The sequence below is a fragment of the Panulirus ornatus genome, chromosome 4 (genome assembly GCF_036320965.1).
Source record: "Panulirus ornatus isolate Po-2019 chromosome 4, ASM3632096v1, whole genome shotgun sequence".
Classification (NCBI taxonomy): domain Eukaryota; kingdom Metazoa; phylum Arthropoda; class Malacostraca; order Decapoda; family Palinuridae; genus Panulirus; species Panulirus ornatus.
The window spans coordinates 83594012-83613761 of NC_092227.1; the positions used below are offsets into that span (position 1 = coordinate 83594012).

Consider the following 19750-nt stretch of genomic DNA (forward strand, 5'->3'; position numbering starts at 1 on the left):
TCCCTCTGAATTAAGATAATGTCACAAAACTTGACTGAAAGCATTTTCTATGCATCTTTCTGAATCAAATGCCCATGTGCGTTTTTAAGAGAAATTGTTCTTATAGCTTGTTTGCTTTATAACATTGTTAACATGAACGAGAGAGAGTCTGTTCTCACGAACAAGAAAAACTCGTACATCTGGACACGAAAGCTCCTCAACTTCAAATGAACAGACATCTGGTGGTAATTAATCAGTTCTCAATTATTATTTATGTCTTTTATTGCATTTTATATGCTCTTTTCTCTCGTAATCTATGTCGTTTCTACTTTCACTTTTATATCTTGTGATTTTCATCTTATTCATACGTTTGTATCGAGGTTATACTTCAAAAACTGTACCACATGCATTTCTGAATATCCGGTTTTCTTTTTTTTTCTACGTTTTCGTTGAATATATCGAAATGGAAAACCGGTTGTGGTGTTTCTGTGCTGCTAACCTGCTTCACTCATGGGTCAGATCGTGCGCATGAGCAAATCGTCTCTATCTCGAAACACACGTTCTTCTTCCTCTTCCTTTACTCAAGCTTCAAATGAACATAAATCCATTGTTTAACTTCGAATTCTTATTGATATGATATCATATATGATTATTTTTTTTGTGTTACTGGCTCTGGTTATACTATTTTTCTCCATTTTTTCTATACATTTTCATATGTTAATGTTTCGTATAATTCGTATTCCCTGCTGCTGTAATGTGTTTCAGGAACTGATTACATGTTTTTCGTAGATATATCCCTTCAAGTTATATATATATATATATATATATATATATATATATATATATATATATATATTTATTTATTGATTTATTATACTTTCTCGCTGTCTCCCGCGTTTGCGAGGTAGCGCAAGGAAACAGACGAAAGAAATGGCCCAACCCCCCCCCATACACATGTATATACATACGTCCACACACGCAAATATACATACCTACACAGCTTTCCATGGCTTACCCCAGACGCTTCACATGCCTTGATTCAATCCACTGACAGCACGTCAACCCCGGTATACCACATCGCTCCAATTCACTCTATTCCTTGCCCTCCTTTCACCCTCCTGCATGTTCAGGCCCCGATCACACAAAATCTTTTTCACTCCATCTTTCCACCTCCAATTTGGTCTCCCTCTTCTCCTTGTTCCCTCCACCTCCGACACATATATCCTCTTGGTCAATCTTTCCTCACTCATCCTCTCCATGTGCCCAAACCACTTCAAAACACCCTCTTCTGCTCTCTCAACCACGCTCTTTTTATTTCCACACATCTCTCTTACCCTTACGTTACTCACTCGATCAAACCACCTCACACCACACATTGTCCTCAAACATCTCATTTCCAGCACATCCATCCTCCTGCGCACAACTCTATCCATAGCCCACGCCTCGCAACCATACAACATTGTTGGAACCACTATTCCTTCAAACATACCCATTTTTGCTTTCCGAGATAATGTTCTCGACTTCCACACATTCTTCAAGGCCCCCAGAATTTTCGCCCCCTCCCCCACCCTATGATCCACTTCCGCTTCCATGGTTCCATCCGCTGCCAGATCCACTCCCAGATATCTAAAACACTTCACTTCCTCCAGTTTTTCTCCATTCAAACTCACCTCCCAATTGACTTGACCCTCAACCCTACTGTACCTAATAACCTTGCTCTTATTCACATTTACTCTTACCTTTCTTCTTCCACACACTTTACCAAACTCAGTCACCATATATATATATATATCTTTTTTTTCTTTTAAACTATTTGCCATTTCCCGCGTTAGCGAGGTAGCGTTAAGAACAGAGGACTGGACCTTTTTTGGAATATCCTCACCTGGCCCCCTCTGTTCCTTCTTTTGGAAAATTAAAAAAAAAAATGAGAGGGGAGGATTTCCAGCCCCCCGCTCCTTCCCCTTTTAGTCGCCTTCTACGACACGCAGGGAATACGTGGGAAGTATTCTTAATCCCCTATCCCCAGGGATATATATATATATATATATATATATATATATATATATATATATATATATATATATATATATATATATATCAAAATAAGATCGCTCTTTAGTGTTTCTGTGCAAAATATTTGTAGTTCTTTGTGCGATGTTTTTGGTAAGTGTTTTTGTGCAATACTCTTTAGTTTGTTTCTGCGCAATGCGTTTTTTAGTGTTTCTGTGCAACGCATTTCTCGTGTTTCCATGCCACACATTTTCATCATTTTCATTTTCTTTGTTTAGTCTGTAATCTATCAAATTCGACACGAAACTTTCTTTGTAGTTTTGTTTATTCTTTTTTTTTTTTTTTTACAAAGCCGACGCGTATTTTACTGACTTTATCCTTTTCTTTTTAATGAAATATTTCCAAACTTGCAGAAATCTAGCAAAATACGTACACATCCCCCACACGGTACATATAAAGAGAAACACCCTTCACAGTACAATAAAGATGTGTACTTATCTAAGCACAACAGGTAAGACACACCAATATACACATCTCTAATACACCACATGTTTACATACATTCAGACCCTCCCTGTGGTCTATACACAACCCGGCCATAAAAGAGATACTGTGTTATTCGCCACGTACAAAACAACACCTTAGTAGATGTATATACATCTGAAGAAATTTGACTTAATATACACATTATATATCTACAGCGAGAGACTTTTCGACCTAATGAAACGTTAAGCAACTAGATCCCCCCTTACCCTTACCCAAATGATAGCGACGAGGCTTTCCCATTTCCTGGAAACATTGGATGATGGAAGCGAAAAGAGAACCAGGGAATGCCCGTTGCGTACAAACACCAGCTCTGACACCAGGTGAACACGTAGAGCCGTACAAAACACCAGCTCTGGCACCAGGTGAACACGTAGAGCCGTACAAACACCAGCTCTAGCACCAGGTGAACACGTAGAGCCGTACAAACATCAGCTCTGGCACCAGGTGAACACGTAGAGCCGTACAGACATCAGCTCTGGCACCAGGTGAACACGTAGAGCCATACAAACACCAGCTCTGGCACCAGGTGAACACGTAGAGCCGTACGAACACCAGCTCTGGCACCAGGTGAACACGTAGAGCCGTACAAACACCAGCTCTGGCACCAGGTGAACACGTAGAGTTGTGCGAGTTTAACGACCCCGCTGTTTAATTTTTCAGGTCTGGAAATATGGAAAATCGATGTTTTGAATTGTAATACGTTCACAAGGTTCAGGTAGGTATGTTAGAATTCCTTTCCCCAGTGGCTTTTGGTGAACTGCTATTAAGAATAGGATCACTCATGCTGCACAGTTGATGTGACGTACCTAAAGACAAAAATAAAGCAGATACAACACCATTCACAAAAATTGGACATAAAACACAGCATGTGGAACGTCACTTAACTCATGGTGTCGTAATTTACTTAATTTTAACAAAATGTATGTGTATGTATATGTATATGTGTGTATATGTGTGCGTGTGTGGGCGTTTATGTATATGCATGTGTATGTGAGTGGGTTGGGTCATCCTTTGTCTGTTTCCTTGCGCTACCTCGCTAACGCGGGAGACGGCGATTAAGTATAGTAGATATAAGACACTTTAATAATAAGAATGTAATGTTTCCTGACGTATCAACTCACACCATTTATTCCATATGTCATTACCTCTACCGTGGGCTGCGTGCAAGCAAGCACTGTTATATAATCTCTTCCCTTCCATATGTCACTGTTATTATGTTCTGAGCCAAGCCAACACGTCGCATATTCATCAAGTCTTCGGATGGCAACACATTCTCGGTAAATACTCTAATGATTCAGTTACTTATTCTTATCGCCAGTGGTAAGAAAATACTTCCTGTACACACTGTGATTCTTTGATTCCTTTAGTAGTTTCTCCAGTGGTAACAGTGGGATTTGTAAGGCGACGCACTAGCTAGTGGGAGCCTGACTAAAGTTTCGTAACTTCTTTCATGGTTCAAGCTGATGGTTGAAGCAGTGGTTGTGAACAAGCGATACGCGTGGCATTATTACTATGGAATACATGACTAGTTGCAGTGGTGTTAGAAGTTCCATTCGTAAGTCATATAATACGTATTCATATCGTTATAAGTCATACAAGACGTATTTATATCGTTATAAGTCATACAAGACGTATTTATATCGTTATAAGTCATATAAGTCATACATACTGCAGAAGCTGGTGACTGAGTTTGGTAAAGTGTGTGGAAGAAGAAAGTTGAGAGTAAATGTGAATAAGAGCAAGGTTATTAGGTACAGTAGGGGTGAGGGTCAAGTCAATTGGGAGGTGAGTTTGAATGGAGAAAAACTGGAGGAAGTGAAGTGTTTTAGATATCTGGGAGTGGATCTGTCAGCGGATGGAACCATGGAAGCGGAAGTGGATCATAGGGTGGGGGAGGGGGCGAAAATTTTGGGAGCCTTGAAAAATGTGTGGAAGTCGAGAACATTATCTCGGAAAGCAAAAATGGGTATGTTTGAGGGAATAGTGGTTCCAACAATGCTGTATGGTTGCGAGGCGTGGGCTATGGATAGAGATGTGCGCAGGAGGATGGATGTGCTGGAAATGAGATGTTTGAGGACAATGTGTGGTGTGAGGTGGTTTGATCGAGTAAGTAACGTAAGGGTAAGAGAGATGTGTGGAAATAAAAAGAGCGTGGTTGAGAGAGCAGAAGAGGGTGTTTTGAAATGGTTTGGGCACATGGAGAGAATGAGTGAGGAGAGATTGACCAAGAGGATATATGTGTCGGAGGTGGAGGGAACGAGGAGAAGAGGGAGACCAAATTGGAGGTGGAAAGATGGAGTGAAAAAGATTTTGTGTGATCGGGGCCTGAACATGCAGGAGGGTGAAAGGAGGGCAAGAAATAGAGTGAATTGGAGTCATGTGGTATACAGGGGTTGACGTGCTGTCAGTGGATTGAAGCAAGGCATGTGAAGCGTCTGGGGTAAACCATGGAAAGCTGTGTAGGTATGTATATTTGCGTGTGTGGACGTGTGTATGTACATGTGTATGGGGGGGGGGGGGGTTGGGCCATTTCTTTCGTCTGTTTCCTTGCGCTACCTCGCAAACGCGGGAGACAGCAACAAAGTATAAAAAAAAAAAAAAAAAAAAGTCATACAAGACGTATTTATATCGGTATAAGTCATACAAGACGTATTTATATCGGTATCATGCAAGACGTATTTATATCGGTATAAGTCATACAAGACGTATTTATATCGGTATAAGTCATGCAAGACGTATTTATATCGGTATAAGTCATGCAAGACGTATCTATATCGGTGTAAGTCATGCAAGACGTATTTATATCGGTATAAGTCATACAAGACGTATTTATATCGGTATAAGTCATACAAGACGTATTTATATCGGTATCATGCAAGACGTATTTATATCGGTATAAGTCATACAAGACGTATTTATATTGGTATCATGAAAGACGTATTTATATCGGTATAAGTCATGCAAGACGTATTTATATCGGTGTAAGTCATGCAAGACGTATTTATATCGGTATAAGTCATACAAGACGTATTTATATCGGTATAAGTCATACAAGACGTATTTATATATTTATATCGGTATAAGTCATACAAGACGTATTTATATCGGTATAAGTCATACAAGACGTATTTATATCGGTATAAGTCATACAAGACGTATTTATATCGGTATAAGTCATACAAGACGAATTTATATCGGTATCATACAAGACGTATTTATATCGGTATAAGTCATACAAGACGCATTTATATCGGTATAAGTCATACAAGACGTATTTATATCGGTATAAGTCATACAAGACGTATTTATATCGGTATAAGTCATACAAGACGTATTTATATCGGTATAAGTCATACAAGACGTATTTATATCGGTATAAGTCATACAAGACGTATTTCTATCGGTATAAGTCATACAAGACGTATTTATATCGGTATAAGTCTTAGAGTCGTTGTCTAATCCCCCTTGAAATGGTCCTATTTTCTGATATTCTTTTTTTTCTATTTCATTCATATATGCAAATAGAAGTTGTGAATTCTGTTTCAATGTTTATATTAATTTCTCCGCTTTAACTCTCTCTTCTCTTCTATGCACTCCCATTACTCTTCTCTCAGCGTTTATCTTTTCCTCCTTCTCTTCCACTTCATCTCTTGGCTATTGCACACCTTTTTCTATTTCTTCTGCTCCCTTCTCTTTATCCACTGCTTTCCATGAGAATCTACATTTTTTTGTATTGTTACGTTTTCTTTTGTAAGCTGCTTATACTTTAATCACTGGATCTTTTCCCCTGTCAAACATTATTGTGCTATCTTTTTTTTTTATTAGTGCTATTGAAAGCCTCATTTCTACTATGTATTTGCTACCGGAATATTGAATGCATTCCAGTATTGTCGGAACTGAAATTTGTTTTGCTCAATTCGTTTTCTTTCGTCTCCATGCAACGTTCTGTTTGTCTTCATCTGTTTGTACCTCGGTAGTTCGCAGTCATTTCTATGACGCTGTGATCTCAAATGTTAGTCTTGTTAACTCCAGTGTTTACGATAAGCAAAACATCATTCGTAAAGACTGGGTTTCCAACTGTTATTGTTTCTCATTGGTTTGTGTGTGTTGAGCGTCTCACAAATGTTCATTATACTCTCGTCATGGTTCACTTTCATTTCAAAATGCATTGTTTGTTGTTTTAAAGTTAGAGCCGCTTCCATGCTCTGTTTTCCCCGACTCTTGTCATCCACTGTATGTCAACAGTGAAGTCGCTCGACCAAGGTTGGATGTGTTTATGGAGTCCAGACAGTCAGTTGTAGGGTGGACAGACTCAGGAGGTCCTGCTTAGCATGGGCCAATAGGCCTCTTACAGTGCCCTCACTTGGTATGTTCGTATGTCCTTATATGCGCAGCTGATCGCCGTTTCCTGCTTTAGTGATGTAGCACCAGGGACAGATGAAGTAAGGCCGCGTTCGCTCATTTTCATTTATCTAGCTGCCATCTGCAGTGCATGGAAAATTGAAGCTCCCTATCCACAGCCAGGCCCCACAGACCTTTCCATGGTTTAACAGCGACGGTTCACATGCACCTGGTTCAGTCCAGTGACAGAACGTCGACCCCAGTATATCACATCGTTCCAATTTTCTCTCTCTGTAGTGCACGCCTTTCACCATCCTGCATATCAAGGCCCCGATTACTCAAAACATTGTTCGCTCCATCCATCCATCTTCAATTTAGTTTCTCCCTTCTCCTTATTCCAAACACCTCTGACACTTATATCCACTATGTCAACCTTTCCTCACTCATTCTTTCCATATGTCCAAACCATTTCAGTACACCCTCATCTGCTCTCTCACCCACACTCATTTTAACGACCATACCTCTCTCTCTCTCTCTCTCTCTCTCTCTCTCTCTCTCTCTCTCTCTCTCTCTCTCTCTCTCTCTCTCTCTCTCTCTCTCTCTCTCTCTCTCTCTCTCTCTCTCTCTTACCCTTATATCACTTACTCAGTCAAACCTTGTCACACCAAGTATTGTCCTCAAACTTTTCTTTCAAATATCAAACATGACAACATAGCCACCATGGCAATAGAGCCACCAGTGCAATACGTCGAGCGGGTCAAATATACTTATAGAGTTAGTAGGACAAATATACTTATAGAGTTAGTAGGACAAATATACTTATAGAGTTAGTAGGACAAATATACTTATAGAGTTAGTAGGACAAATATACTTATAGAGTTAGTAGGACAAATATACTTATAGAGTTAGTAGGATAGATATACTGTAAGAATGAGAGATTATACAGGATAATTAATAAGTGAGAATTATACGATATATATTAAAAACTGTTGATACAAAAGAGATTAAGATAATTTCTTTCTATAACCAATTAATGACTGATTAAAGTAATTTGCATTTTATTAAGGTAATAAATTACTTCATCACGAATTTCCACCGACTAAAGAGCAAAGGACAGACCAACCGAAGGCCTATTCATTTTATACCATCACTGTCCGTGTTCCTTCCTGTCCGTGTTCCTCTCTGTCCTTGATCCTTCCCGTCCATATTCCGTCCCGTCCATGGTCCTTACCGTCCATGTTCCCTCCCGTCCATGTTCCTTACCGTCCGTGTTCCTTACCGTCCATGTTCCTTCCCGTCCATGTTCCTTACCGTCCATGTTCCGTCCCGTCCATGTTCCTTACCGTCCATGTTCCTTACCGTCCATGTTCCGTCCCGTTCATCTTGCTCCTGTTCGTGTTTCTGCCTCGCTCAGTCCCGTTCGTGTTGCGTCATTTCGTATCCCTGATTAGACGCAAACATGACAGATGTCGTTTAGCCCGTCCGTCGTTTAGCCCGTCCGCTCTACTCCACAGTAAAGATAAGGTGACGGGTGTAGGACACTTGCCAGCTCTCTCTCTCTCTCTCTCTCTCTCTCTCTCTCTCTCTCTCTCTCTCTCTCTCTCTCTCTCTCTCTAAACTCATCCCTTCCTTATAGTGACAGACTGTACTGGGAAAGACCGCGAGAATTGAATGTATGCTCTCTCTCTCTCTCTCTCTCTCTCTCTCTCTCTCTCTCTCTCTCTCTCTCTCTCTCTCTCTCTCTCTCTCTCTCTAAACTCATCCCTTCCTTATAGTGACAGACTGTACTGGGAAAGACCGCGAGAATTGAATGTATGCTCTCTCTCTCTCTCTCTCTCTCTCTCTCTCTCTCTCTCTCTCTCTCTCTCTCTCTCTCTCTCTCTCTCTCTCTCTCTCTCTCTCTATCTATCTATCTATCTATCTCTCTCTGAGCAGGAGACGGCTCTGAAGCAAGCACGTAAATCGAATGCTTTGAAATGCTTCAAAAGTATTCGACAACATCGCCTTTGAAAATTTCTTTACGGTAGCACCAATACTACCAGTGAAAGAAAATGGACTGAGACAGAGGGGGGGGGGTCACCGATTTAATCTGGATTGCACAAATTATTTCTTCACAAACGGTGTTATTGACGCGCGTGGAGCAAGCTTTCAGAACATCTTGTATACAGGAACACTGTCAGCTTGTTCGAAATTAAGCTTGTTCATCACATGTCATTCTCCGATATTCAATAACTCTACATCATTCATCATAACATAGCGGTGGATTGTGCTCTCTTCTAAGCCAATGAAGATGCTCTACCCACGCTCACGTAACACCCTATTTTGCCTGCTCTAAGATGATAATGGAGGAATTTTCGTATAATTGATCCACATCAAGAGTGATATAGATAAAGTACGTCGTGAGGCTCGAGCTTAGAGTTTATCCTTACTATTGTCTTTATAATAAAGAGTGACAGGATGTATGTTTGTGGTGATGGGATGGTGAAGGGTTGCATGTTTGTGGTGATGGGATGATGAAGGGATGTATGTTTGTGGTGATGGGATGAAGGGGTGCATGTCTGGTGATGGGATGGTGAAGGGATGCATGTTTGTGGTGATGGGATGGTGAAGGGATGTATGTTTGTGGTGATGGGATGGTGAAGGGTTGCATGTCTGTAGTGATGGGAAGGTGAAGGGATGTATGTTTGTGGTGATGGGATGAAGGGGTGCATGTCTGGTGATGGGATGGTGAAGGGTTGCATGTCTGTAGTGATGGAATGGTGCAGGGATGTATGTTTGTGTTGATGGGATGGTGAAGGGATGTCTGTTTGTGGTGATGGGAAGGTGAAGGGTTGCAAGTCTGTGGTGATGGGAAGGTGAAGGGATGTATGTTTGTGGTGATGGGATTTATGATATGTTCAAGTTCATTCTGCCGTTTGACTTTCCTATAGATATTACCTTCATGTACAGGAAGAGGTTAGGAGCTATGAATTCGCCCACCATACAAAAAGACAGAAGTGTAAAGCTATGGTTTACTAAAGCTATGGTTTACTAAAGCTATGGTTTACTAACCTTTCAGCTTTTTAAAATCTAACCTTTTGGATGATAGTAAACATATCCTCGAAAGATCTGAAATATGAACATAACGGGAAACTGAACCAGAAACATACTAGAAAAGATATCAAGTTCTCCAATTGTAAAGGCGAGAGTGGTGGATGAATGGAAGAGAATGTTTAATGATGTTGTGAATGTGGAGGACAGCACACAGAAGTTCCAAGGACAAAAGTTTTATGATGTAGAGCAAGTTCAAGAGATGCCTATGAGTGGCGAACACTCTCCCAGTACGTAACATACGAAGAGCTAATTACCAATAGGTTATCACACACACACACACTCACACACACACACACACACACACAGGTAAGACCAATGACAAATTGTATGCATGTTTATAATCTTATGAGGAGGTTGAGTAACAAAGACTAATGAAATATCTCTTTTCTTTCCAGGAATCAAAGGAAGTAAACTGAAAAATCAGGTAAGAATATATTTGTTCCGTCACGCTTTGCCGTTACTACGAACGCCAGTTTAAACCCTGCCTCAAACATTACTATGAACGCCAGTTCCTGCCACAGACATTACTATGAACGCCAGTTTAAACCCTGCCACAAACATTACTATGAACGCCAGTTTAAAGCCTGCCACAGACATTACTATGAACGCCAGTTTAAACCCCGCCACAGACATTACTATGAACGCCAGTTTAAACCCTGCCACAGACATTACTATGAAAGCCAGTTTAAACCCTGCCACAGACATTACTACGAACGCCAGTTTAAACCCTGCCTCAGACATTACTATGAACGCCAGTTTAAACCCTGCCACAGACATTACTACGAACGCCAGTTTAAACCCTACCACAGACATTACTATGAACGCCAGTTTAAACCCTGCCACAGACATTAGATACTGGCTACTCATTTTGCTCCCCAACCCATGTGCTAACACCGTGGGCAGAATCTTCAGCTCTTACACATAACAAAAATCAATTTCTCTGAGAGGATCAAAGGGTCACAATAGTACAGATACAATGTGTTGTTGTACAGAAAGTACAACTGATCAACACCGATACACAGCCATCAAGAACCATGTACAAAATGCATACACTGAGAGCTTAGTGGTTAGGGTTCGAATCCTGGTTGTGGCAGTCGGTCCACAGTCAACCCAGCTGTTCATCCACCCTTAGGGATCGTTCGATGAAATGGGTACCTGGCTCAGGCTAGGGTATATATATATATATATATATATATATATATATATATATATATATATATATATATATATATATATTTTTTTTTTTTTTTTTTTCATACTATTCGCCATTTCCCGCGATAGCGAGGTAGCGTTAAGAACAGAGGACTGGGCCTTTGAGGGAATATCCTCACCTGGCCCCCTTCTCTGTTCCTTCTTTTGGAAAATTAAAATATATATATATATATATATATATATATATATATATATATATATATATATATATATATATATATATATATATATATATATATATATATATATATATATATATATGAGAACGAGCAGCCACCTCACCTCCCGACCACGAACCCTTCGACCCACACACACACACACACACATCCCTCTGTGCGGATCTTCACAAGTCTATCGTGCATAACCGAACCTTATCGATACCATAAGCGGAGGATCAAGCTCCAGTCTGCTCCAGGATAAAAAGGATTGAACACCAAGATAACAGCTGACCTGTTTGAACCTTCTAGTTCAAGTCAAGGGGACAAGCCAATAGATAGAAATCCTCTACGGATGTATAAGTTCTGTCTATCTGTTTGTTTGTCTGTCTATCTGTCTGTCTGTTCTCATCCTCCATGCTCTTTGGTCAACTTAGTTAGTGACATCAACCAATAAAAAGCCAGCTCTTTAAATGACACAGTCCATTTCACACCGACCCGAGCTAAACTTACGTCAACTAACCACTTTCCCTTCTCTACCAGAAGTAAACGATCCTCAACTACCATTTACGTTGCGGTGGATACCGTCCATCACAACGTAAGTTGGACGGATCTATAGCCAAGAAAGATATTCGCGTTACGTGGAATATTAAATCCTTTTTATGAATTATATAACCCGGTCCTCACGCCAGGCTCCCCCCTCCACGTACTATTTAGCGATCCATGACAGAATCTAGCGAGTTAGCGACTTTCTCGTTACGTTCCTTCTGTAAATGTTTGTAGTTAAATGGGACGACCAGGAGACGAAGAGAAAAACAAGAGGATGAATGAAGAAAACGAACCCGGAGGGCTTCAGGACCCACATGTGATGAGAAGCGACATACATTTTGTGGCCATGTCTCTCTTTCTCCTAATGTAAGGAGAGGAGGTTTGGTGGCCGAATTCCTGTATGATATACGTCTATTGGTGAGACATACAGGGTGCCCCCAAAAAAATAATGTACTCACTTTTTGACACCTTATAACTCACTGAATTTCTAAGGCGTCAATTGGATCTGAAAAAAAGAAGAAAAAAGAAATTCAGTGAGTTATAGAGTGTCAAAAAGTGAGTACATTTTTTGGGACACCCTATATTGGTCAGTCAGACTTAAGGTACGGGTTTGTTTGACCTTGACTGACCCACGCTCGCCCCGCCCCTAAGCTCTGACGTTTCTAAAGCTTTGGTTGTTCGAGGATTAGAGTGATGGAGTGAGTTTGTTGACGGGTGGGTCCTGGGTCTTGGGTAAAAATCCTGTGGATCAAGGAAATCGCGTCCATCATATTCTAACCTTAGTCTACCCATATGTGTGTGCGTGCGCGCGCGCACACCGCTTCATATAAAACAGAGGGCATGTAAGACCGAGATTTAGTGATATAAGATAAGGAGTTTACAACATCTGTACCCCTCACTCTGTCTAGTGTGTGTGTGTGTGTGTGTGTGTGTGTGTGTGTATCTGATGAATCACGCTTCTAGATGATATAAATCATATTCAAGATCGCCTTCCTTCGAATTTCTTCCCTGCTGCGCCATTTCAACAACCAAACTTTTTTTTTTTTGTGGGTCGGAGGTAAAAAAAGCTTCATGACTTAGCGGCTTGAGGAGGAGGGAGGAGAGGTGTGGGGGGATGGTGGCAAGCAAGGGCACCACCTTCCCCTACTACATAAATATCGCCTCACTTCAGCAAACGACCTGATTCCCACGAGGAGAGAGACCGACCTCCCCCCACCTGAAAATGCTGGACATAACTTGGCTTCTTGTCTTGCATGTTTTCCAATACATCTGATATATATATATATATATATATATATATATATATATATATATATATATATATATATATATATATATATATATATATATATTCAATTTGTTTATGGATGGGGTTGTTAGGGAGGTGAATGCAAGAGTTTTGGAAAGACGGGCAAGTATGAAGTCTGTTGGGGATGAGAGAGCTTGGGAAGTGAGTCAGTTGTTGTTCGCTGATGATACAGCGCTGGTAGCTGATTCATGTGAGAAACTGCAGAAGCTGGTGACTGAGTTTGGTAAAGTGTATGAAAGAAGAAAGTTGAGAGTAAATCTGAATAAGAGCAAGGCTATTAGGTACAGTAGGGTTGAGGGTTAAGTCAATTGGGAGGTAAGTTTGAATGGAGAAAAACTGGAGGAAGTGAAGTGTTTTAGATATCTGGGAGTGGATCTGGCAGCGGATGGAACCATGGAAGCGGAAGTGAATCATAGGGTGGGGGAGGGGGCGAAAATTCTGCGAGCCTTGAAGAATGTGTGGAAGTCGAGAACATTATCTCGGAAAGCAAAAATGGGTATGTTTGAAGGAATAGTCGTTCCAACAATGTTGTATGGTTGCGAGGCGTGGGCTATGGATAGATTTGTGCGCAGGAGGGTGGATGTGCTGGAAATGAGATGTTTGAGGACAATATGTGGTGTGAGGTGGTTTGATCGAGTAAGTAATGTAAGGGTAAGAGAGATGTGTGGTAATAAAAAGAGTGTGGTTGAGAGAGCAGAAGAGGGTGTTTTGAAATGGTTTGGTCACATGGAGAGAATGAGTGAGGAAAGATTGACAAAGAGGATAAATGTGTCAGAGGTGGAGGGAACGAGGAGAAGTGGGAGACCAAATTGGAGATGGAAGTTGTTTCGTGTAAATTTTCAGTGAAAAAAGATGATAATGATCATAATAGAAATAACAATAATATTAGGAGTGGTTAAGGTAATAATGATAATGATAATAATGATAGTGATAATGATAATTATAATGATAATAGTAATAATGATAATAATGATATAATGATAATAATGATAATGATAATAGTAATAATAATGATAATGATGATAATAATAATAATGATAATGATAATAATAATAATATTAATAATAATAATAATAATAATAATAATAATAATAATAATAATAATAATAATAATGCTAACAATGATAATGATAATGATAATAATGATAATGACAGTGATCTCCCAGGATGATGTACAAATAATCATGGATCTATAAAGTCCATTGGGAACGTATCAAAAACAGAATGCCAAAGAGCTGGTATTCTGATCCATATATTACAAGTATATCGGCAGCCACCAAGCGTCGACCGAGCGCCAATATTATATAGGTTCTGATGCTGATCCAAAAGGCAACAAGATACAGCATCCTCCACTCCGTGTTTTCCCAAGAACCTGTACATGACCTTATGCTTGTGCTGGTGACGCAGGGTAAGAGAGAGAGAGAGAGAGAGAGAGAGAGAGAGAGAGAGAGAGAGAGAGAGAGAGAGAGAGAGAGAGAGAGAGAGAGAGAGAGAGAGAGAGAGAGACTGACTCTGCTTCACGTGATGACGTCCGTTTTCTACCACTTTTAAACTTCACGGAGCGGAGGGGGAAAAAAAAGACTCCTACCCCCCCCCCCTCTCTCTCTCTCTCTCTCTCTCTCTCTCTCTCTCTCTCTCTCTCTCTCTCTCTCTCTCTCTCTTTCCTCAGACCATGAAATACTCTCATCCTCCTCCCGACTGTACTGTACTGCACTGAACTTACCTCTCTCTCTCTCTCTCTCTCTCTCTCTCTCTCTCTCTCTCTCTCTCTCTCTCTCTCTCTCTCTCTCTCTCTCTCTCTCTCTCTCTCTCTCTCTCTCTCTCTCTCTCTCTCTCTCTCTCTCCATCTATCTTTCTCTCTCTCGATTATATATTGATCAGCGAGCGAGAAAATGAAAAAAAATCTAACCTGCCTTTTCATTTATGGTGGGAACTCTATCAAAGATTTTTTTTTTCTCTTTTCTTTCGTCCCATCTATAGGAATCAGGAATTGGAGGGATGTTCATGGTCAAGGATTCCTTTAATTATCACGTATATATGTCAGTCTATAACTATTTCCAATGACTAGGCAGAAGCCCTTAACTCGCTTATACTCACAACCTAACTCAGTATATAAATCTAACCCACACACACACAAAACAACTTACTAATACATCCCCATCAAACATTTTTTTACATTTTTTTTTTTTTTTTTTACGAACTTCAAGCTTAATATCCACTCGAGCGCTGAGGTGTGGAGGAAAAATTTCCTCATTTCTTAGGGTACAGAAGCAGCCACCACTCCACCATCACTCCACCACTCCTCCACCACCACTCCTCCACCACCACTCCTCCACCACCACTCCACCACTCCTCCACCACCACAGTCGTCATGTTAAATCTCGCTCCACTTCGACGAATGGCCTGAACTCCACTGGAGGAGACCAGTAAAAAATCGCGTGCATATCTTGCATTCTTCCCATCCTGGCATATTTTCCCACTTGCATTCTTCCCATCCTGGCATATTTTCCCACTTACATCCTTCCCATCCTGGCATATTTCCCCCACTTGCATCCTTCCCATCCTGGCATATTTCCCCACTTGCATCCTTCCCATCCTGGCATATTTTTCCCACTTGCATCCTTCCCATCCTGGCATATTTCCCCACTTGCATCCTTCCCATCCTGGCATATTTTCCCACTTACATCCTTCCCATCCTGGCATATTTCCCCACTTGCATCCTTCCCATCCTGGCATATTTTTCCCACTTGCATCCTTCCCATCCTGGCATATTTTTCCCACTTGCATCCTTCCCATGCTGGCATATATTCCCAATAAGGGCACCACCGACCTCATCCCAGACCTCGCGTTCAAAATGGGATTTTGAAAGACGTCTCTTGGTGTTGGACTGAGTAATACGACGACCACCAAACCTCTGGTCGTCTCCTTTTTCCCCCACCGTGAGACTTGGATAACATTGCCGTGTCTCTTTTGCTTTTTCCGTTCGATAGTTTTATGGGTCGTGAGACGAAGAGGAAGGATTGCCAGGAGGTGAGATTGTAGTAATATTCCTCTCGTCAGTCTTAAAAATGTCGTTGAAGCAACAGTTACCTTAAAAAATCACAGCTTGTCATAACCATTTGCCCTTGGACACCATCTTCAGCCCTGGATCTCATGATGGCCTTATCCTATGTATAGGATCCAGTCGTCTATCCCAGCGTCGCCTGAGTATAGTAACTTCGGTATAGATTTATAGATTTCCATGGGGGAAAGGAGGGAGTCCTCCTCATTCGTATGGGGAGGAGTGTAGGTTAGTCTCCCCTCCCCATGCTCTTTGGGGAGGAAGGAGTTCTACTTCTCCCCCTGTATATGGGGAGCAGAGGAGGGAGAAGGGAGTTCTACATTTACGTCCAGTCCTCGTGTCCTATGGAGGTGGGAGGTTGAAGTCCTCCCCAACCAACCCCTCTCTCCCTCCCTCCCTCTCTCCCTCGAGGTTTTGTAAACAAGGATTAAAGGATCAGAAAATCGGTTTCCCGTAGATGACGAAGAGCAGACGAAGGCAACTCACTCGCTCGCTCGCTGCCTGTTTTGGAGAGAGAGAGAGAGAGAGAGAGAGAGAGAGAGAGAGAGAGAGAGAGAGAGAGAGAGAGAGAGAGAGAGAGAGAGTGAGTACCTACCTACATATGACGCGATCTTCCCTCACAGCATAGCAAGCGCGCGGTTCCCTCTCTCTCTCTCTCTCTCTCTCTCTCTCTCTCTCTCTCTCTCTCTCTCTCTCTCTCTCTCCAACACATCTCCCGTGCTTCATAACGACCTTGCTTTCCGCCGTCGCAAACGACGAAAAATCCGGAGTAGATTCAAGTCATTTTCTAACGTTCGTCGAAAAAAAAAAAAAGAAGAAAAGAGAAGGTTCCAATACTCCCTCAGGCAGACTCCTACTTGCACTGGGCGAAATATTGAAGAATCTCGCTTCGTATCGGGATCTCGAATGACAATTTTTTTTTGTGCATGTTGCCTTTTTATCTATGTTCCAAGGATTATCATTTGTGTATGCGTTGATCTGGATATTCTGTTTCTTTCAAAACCGTGAAGTCTGTATAGTCCATAAAGGCAATCATGAATGTCTCTTATATGTTTCCTAGACTATCGTATTTTCTTTCTCTTCTTCACAGATATAGTTCAACTTCTCTCTAAGTCCTTCCTGATGATGAGCTCATTGATTTCCGCTCGCTTCGTTGACAGCCCTGCAACACTGTCGTGTGTTCAATGCAACTTCTTAAAAACGAGACGATTATCTAGTTTACCTATTTCATGTATACGATATACAATATTCTCTCATCATCAGTTTCCTATCTTCTCTTTTGTGACAGTTCTCATGATCATACCAATCGTCGATTGACTCAGTAATACTTATTCTCTAATGAGGTATTCACATTTGGACTTTATATTGATGATAGGGTCAAGATATTTTGTCCTTCTTCCTTTTCATTGTAAGACTCAAGCCTTATGGGAGTTTCGTAAGACGTCATTTGTATTTCATTGATTATTCTATGACTTATATTTATCCAAGTTTTCTTCAATGGATCCTATCATTTAACTCTTTAACCCGTTTATGCATTATATTCATGTATTCATTTCTTTTATCATATTTCCTTTCCTTCTCTAATTCGATCATTCTTCTAATTGTGGTATTACCTACAGAGCAAATGGCAGTAGCTCGTATTCTTAACCTCTGTGTCTATGACCGATCATTTACAGGAAGACGGTAGGGTTTTAGCCTCTAAGAACCAAGACCTTCCCAACCAAGAGAGCGAAATATCATCTCTTAACATCTAAATAGATAGAAAAAAAGAGAAAGGATAAAACAAACAATACCGAAGGTTTAACGGCTGGTTTATTATTTTAAAGGCTTTATATCAACTGCCAGGGTCGTTAAAACCGTTAAGGTCAAGTTAAAACTACCAATCGAAAAATCTAAGGTTTTATATCAACTGCCAGAGTCGTTGAAACCGTGAAGGTCAAGTTGAAACTACCAATAGAAAAATCTAAGGCTTTATATCACCTGCCAGGGTCGTTAAAACCTTTAAAGTCAAGTTAAAACTACCAATCGAAAAATCTAAGGCTAAATATCACCTGCCAGGGTCGTTAAAACCGTTAAGGTCAAGTTAAAACTACCAATCGAAAAATCTTAAACCACCTTTGTCAGATGTTTAAGTTAAGCCTTGCGCCATACACGGTCTCACTGGTTGACTGGTTTCTGCCAGGCTGGATCTTGAGGGGAATCCTGCAGCAGTCCACAGGACTCGTTGACATAAGGATCCGGTAGTCCATCAAGGAGATTGAAGAGTCCGGCGGCAGACAAGTGTCCTTAATCCTTTAAAATGCCCGGTGTAGCCAATTCCGTAATGCTTCTTAGAAGAACCTTTCAAGGCGAGGTCTGCAAGACATCTTGAGCAGTTGAAAATTGCCCCAAATTTTCGTCACGTTTTACGGTATATTTCGAGGAGCTGCATCTCTCCTCATTGGCGACCCCTGGCTAGGTATCCAGCCACGTGGGTCAGTAAGTGAACCACGACAGTATTTCTCTCTTTTTTTTCTTTCTAAAGTGGAAGTGTTATTTAGTGGCTAGGGGCCACGAGAGTGTGCCAGAGGTCTCACGGTAGGAATTCTGAAAGTCGAAGAAATTTATGATTTATTCTTATACTTATCAGGAGGGGAGTAGGCGACACAAGGAAAATGACTAGTTAATGGGAGATGAATCCAAAGGCAGACGATATTAAAGGCTTTAGATTCCAAGGCTTCGAAGAACGCAACGAGCAGGTTGGAGTTGGATAACCCCAGACTCGTCTCCTGAAGTAGAATCATGAGTATGAGTGTCATCTTCTCAAATGACTGAGGTTATAATGAACCAATATCCTAATATGTATCTGTCTTTGGGTGTGTGTGTGTGTGTGTGTGTGTTGCTCGACTTGGAACCTCACGAAGTCTTTGAAAAAAATGGCCTGAATCTCAAAAGTTATAGAAAAAGGTCTCAGGAAATAGTGAAGCACGGTATATGCCATTTGAATTTCGATGGAAATCGCCCCCAAAATAAAGGCATGATGTAAAACTTTGATTACTATTGAGACGAAGAAAAAGGACGAAGGAAGGTAGCAAAACAATACATTCCCTCTCACAGAAGAGTGGGAGAAGGGAAGGATATAAATGGCATCAGATTAACTGTGTATAAGACTGAAGATTCAAACAATAGATCTTAATTTGATGAAAAGTTGTAAGCCACTGTACCACACTCCACTTCCATTAGTGTGTGTATATAGAGACATAAGAGTAAATACATGTTACCTGTACGAGGTTAAGAGAAGGGACAACACGTGCGTGAAACTCTTACCCTGTTGCACAAAAATAGTACTTACAAGTTGTAATTATAAATACAAAGGAAAAACTTACCAATTTAGAAAAAGTATTATATCAGGAAAAGGTAATCATGTTTCACGAACGTCTGAGATTCATTTGAGAGAGAGAGAGAGAGAGAGAGAGAGAGAGAGAGAGAGAGAGAGAGAGAGAGAGAGAGAGAGAGA

At 40.9% G+C, this 19750-nt stretch overlaps 1 protein-coding gene across 4 annotated transcripts in view; it reads left to right on the top strand.

The window, feature by feature from the left end:
* Positions 1-19750, top strand: part of LOC139746005 (uncharacterized) — a 339080-nt gene that overhangs the window by 186523 nt on the left and 132807 nt on the right. For 3 of the 4 annotated variants that reach the window (XM_071656833.1, XM_071656800.1, XM_071656807.1), the window contains one exon: positions 10364-10392. The exons of the other annotated variant lie outside the window; for it this stretch is intronic. The gene's annotated coding sequence lies outside the window, so the exon portion shown is untranslated. The remainder of the gene's footprint in view (positions 1-10363; positions 10393-19750) is intronic. 4 annotated transcript variants of the gene reach the window in all.